Source organism: Ctenocephalides felis, unplaced genomic scaffold, assembly GCF_003426905.1.
Source record: "Ctenocephalides felis isolate EL2017-DRISC unplaced genomic scaffold, ASM342690v1 CF-g0.4_SCAFFOLD_01492, whole genome shotgun sequence".
Lineage (NCBI taxonomy): Eukaryota > Metazoa > Arthropoda > Insecta > Siphonaptera > Pulicidae > Ctenocephalides > Ctenocephalides felis.
Genome location: NW_020537646.1, coordinates 44,023,523 through 44,027,851, shown reverse-complemented (window position 1 = coordinate 44,027,851; position 4,329 = coordinate 44,023,523). Strand labels below are relative to the sequence as shown.

General features: G+C 31.0%; 1 pseudogene; it reads right to left on the bottom strand.

Annotated features, from left to right (window-relative positions):
* Positions 1-772: 772 nt before the first annotated feature.
* Positions 773-2,120, bottom strand: LOC113370369 (annotated as a pseudogene).
* Positions 2,121-4,329: the final 2,209 nt, after the last annotated feature.

Below are 4,329 nucleotides of genomic sequence, written 5' to 3'. Positions count from 1 at the left end.
AAATTGAGTCTGATCGGTATCATTTATATGTTTTATGTACATCCAATAATATTTAGGATGCATGAAATTAAAATAGTTTAAGATAAGTTTTATATTACAATTCAAAATGCTATGAATGATTTATGAATGTTAATATTCTTGATAATGTGTGCTGTGCCGTTCTCTTGAGATACGTATTTATTAAGTAATTGTCATAAAACTTTTAAAAATAAAAACAAATTTTATATAATTTAATTTTTATTGCTATACATATTATAAAATCCATACACAGTATTAAGCCATGTACTATAACTTTATGTACAATTCCTTCTATAAACTAGTGCATACTTAAATTAAAAAAATTTGCTACATCATAAAATAAAAGTTGTCTTTCATAATTAAAATATTGAAGCTAACTAACTTTATATTTAATTCATAATTCTGATAAATGAAAACAAAACAAAAACATGGAAAAATTATATCACAATAAATTTAAAATCTACAAGCTACAACTTCTTCTTCATTTTATTACTTACAAAAGAACTATAAATAAAACAAATTAGATACAAATATTAATTTCTTATGAACTTAAGCATTCATATATATTACAATAAATTATTCTTGCACACTATTTTAGGTCATTATTTTGTTCATGCATATATGTAACATAAAAGTCCTTTTGTGTACATTTTGTGAAGATACTGGTTTCACGTTTTCGTTTTCTGAAATGTTTATTCAAACTACTTAATAGTTTCATTTTTTCATATTATTTATTAAAAATGCAACACTCAAATTATCCTCCAGCTTTTAAATTTTGTAGTTAAGGATTTGGAGGAGGATAATAGGGTCTTGCGGCAGGAGGGCCTGGTGGGTAATAACCCGGAGGCATACTTCCATAATGAGGCATGGGTGGTGGTGCGTAAGATCCATAAGCTGCTGGTGGTTGATGTGGCATAGCGGGAGGTGGATGAGGTGCCGGAGGTTGGTGAGGTATTACAGGTGGCTGATGGGGATGAACAGGAGGTATTGAAGCCGGAGGTATAACTGTTGGAGGTCCTGCTATTGGTGCTGTAAATGCAGCCGGATATTGTACTCCTGTATATGGAATGTGATATGCAGGTACCTCAGGTCTAGAGACAGAACTTGCAGCTAATGATTTAATAGGTTGTGCATTCTCTATCTCACCGTTTTTAGGCAGTAACGGTGGTTGAGGTGGAGGTTGTAATGGGGGAGGAGTTTTAGCTCTTTCAGGGGTTTTGGGTTTTGCAGGTAATGGTGGACTATCTGGCACTGTTGTAGGATTTGGTTGTGAGTATAAATCTAAAACTTGATGGCATATGTCTTCTAACAAATCTAATGTAACATCTTCTATAAACATATCCCACCAACGTGTATGTCTTGTAGTCCTTCCGTTCCAGTCTGTAACTTCAAATTTACTAAGCTTACCAGCTAAGTACATCAGAGCAACTGCTATAACTTCAGGTTCCCACTGTAAACACAATGTAGTGCACAAGCTATCGTTCACAAAAGTCCAAGCCATTTGTACCATTTTTTGTAATTTATTTTTATCACCCTTGAGACACTTTGCATATCGAAGCAAGTATGCATAAGGGTGATCTACTTGCAAGTCGAACTTAATTGTCTGCAGCAATATTCGCTCTAATGTAAGGACCTCTTCTTTGGGGTCTGAACCAAATGCGGCAAACTTGTCTTCAGGCAATAAACCTTTAGCAGTTTTTATTATGTCTTTGCACTTTTTAGGCGTTTCTTCAACTTTTCCTGCTAGTAACAGGCAGCAACATGCAGTGACGTATCTTGGAAATGTTCTGAATGAATGAAACATATAAAACCTATGAAAATAAACTACACCTGTCGCCATTGTATTATATCCGAGGTCCATTTTTGTTCCAGTATCTATGATAAACCTAGTTCCTTCCTTTCGGTATCGGCTTTCAGTATCGAAATCAATTCCATCCTGACAAGAAGGACTATTGCGGATTTCCTTCTTGTCGTAATACCAGAAAGGCATACTTGAACGCATTTTTGTATTATTTATATTGTGTTCACTCTAATTAACATCTAATTGCATATTAAATAATTGAACAATATTTGTGAAGTTATAAAAATACATAGTTTGAAATATACACATAACCTCAAAGCATTGCTGTCATAGCCATTGGAACAAAATGGCGAACATAAAATACGGGTGCCATATAGCGGAAAATTGCGAAACGATCGACAAATGTCAAATTTCAAAAGCAAATTTCAAATAAAAACACTGAAGATTTTTTATCATAACTTATCCTGTTATAATTAAAGTGCATAATATGTATTCATGTTCAGTTTTGAGAGTCTGCATAAAACAAGGTAATAACATTTGAAGGTTCAAGTATCGACTGTAAGGTACTTTACTTGAATATTATATATTATATATTCTGATATTGTTCAGGCGTTTAGGGGTAATTTGAATTGAATTCCCTGGACAATATTAGAATATAATATATTCATATTATATTATTTATGATTGAACCATTTTGATTCCACTATTGCATTCTAATGCCGTGGTTTCCAACCTGCGGAGCACTGTTGCAAGGGGATCTTTCAACTATTTCCAAAATGCTATATATAAAAGTAAATCAAAAATGTTGAAAAGATATAAAAAAAATATTTATCATTTATATTTTTACATAATATTTCATATTAATTTGTAATCTGATAATTAAATTATATCAGTTGGATAGTTGCATATTTATGAAACAAAATTGCTAAAAAAATATGATGATTGCAAAAATTTTTGAGAAGAGGGTATCGGAATGAAGAGGGTCACTAATTTTAAATATTTCTTGAATAACATAATATAAGTTTATGCTAAATAAAGTACATTAATTTGCTAATTTTTATTTTTTTTGCTAATTATAAAACTAAATTCCTGTGCGTCATATTGGAAGCATTATGCAACGGATCAAATTACATAAAAATATTTACATTATGTATTAACTGAAATATGAAAAAAAAAAACAGCGTAATAATTATAATATGATATGTTTTGTGATTCCAATTAAGTGTATCTTAGTTAAATACATAATTATCGTTTGTATATTTACACGTGAAATAAGGTATATTCATAGCTGGGCACCGTTAATCAAATAGTTAACTTCGTTAATCGTTAATCCGCTACAAAAAAAGTTAACTTCGTTAAACGTTAAAGCGTTACATTTTGGAAGAATTAACGCAAGTTAACGTTAATCGTTAATCCGTTAATATGTGTAAAATTACATTTTTATATCGTTGCGTTAGTGAACTTAAAAAACTTATTAGTTTAGGTTCTGGAAGTTAACAGGTTATGAATAAAACAAAATACTTGTATAATTCAAATGTGTAATTTAACCCCTCGCGCGTTTTATGCACACTTCCGTGTGTATAAGGAAAATGGCACAATTATCACATACCGTGTTAACGCTTTTGGTCAACTTTCCGTTTTTATGATTGCATATTGCTTTTACAAGAATTTTTTTCTAAATAAAGGGAAAGAGTTTTTTTAACTTCCCGTAGGGCAAGTTATAGTAATCGCAAAAAATCGAAAATGAAAATTTTGCATTTCTCGACGTTTCAAAGGTTTCTGAATATTTTGGCATACCTTAGAAAAAATGGATGTATGTGTGTGTGTATGTATGTGTATTCGGATACAAATTTTCGTCGACGATTTCGGGAACACGGATCAACCGATTTGAATAATTCAAAAAACATTCGATTCGTATTGATAAGAAGACGTGCTGATTAGTTTTTGGCAAAGGCAAGTCTAGCCGTTCCGAAGATATGGGGCAAAATTGAGCCAAAAACGTTAACTCAGTTTTTAAGAGAACGGAGCGTCCGATTTTAATAATTCAAAAAACATTTTACTTGTATTGACAATTATGAAGAACTGATCAATTTTTCATGAAGGCAGGTCTAGCGGTTTCGGAGATCTAATGAAAAAAGTAAAAAAAAATGCCATTTGACGGTCAAAATGATCATTAGACATATGCACATCAAATTATCAGATATTTTATAGAGATTTTAACAATAAGTATAAATTTTATTTACATTCCTATGGGTTCCGTACCAATGTTTATCCTTTAGACAGCGACGCGGCGCTTACGCGCTTTATATTCTGTCTCTATGCACTCCTAAAGCAGTAAAATTGCTTTGAAAAAAAGTTCAGATCTTCCAAAATATGTCAAAATAAAGAAAACATTTTTTTTCAAAAAAAATTAATTTTTTGTCTAATTGTTTGTCAAAAATCTTATTTCTTTGAAGTAAATTTTTTTCAAAAATGTTAATCGTTTTATAAAAAAATAATAATTTTTGGTA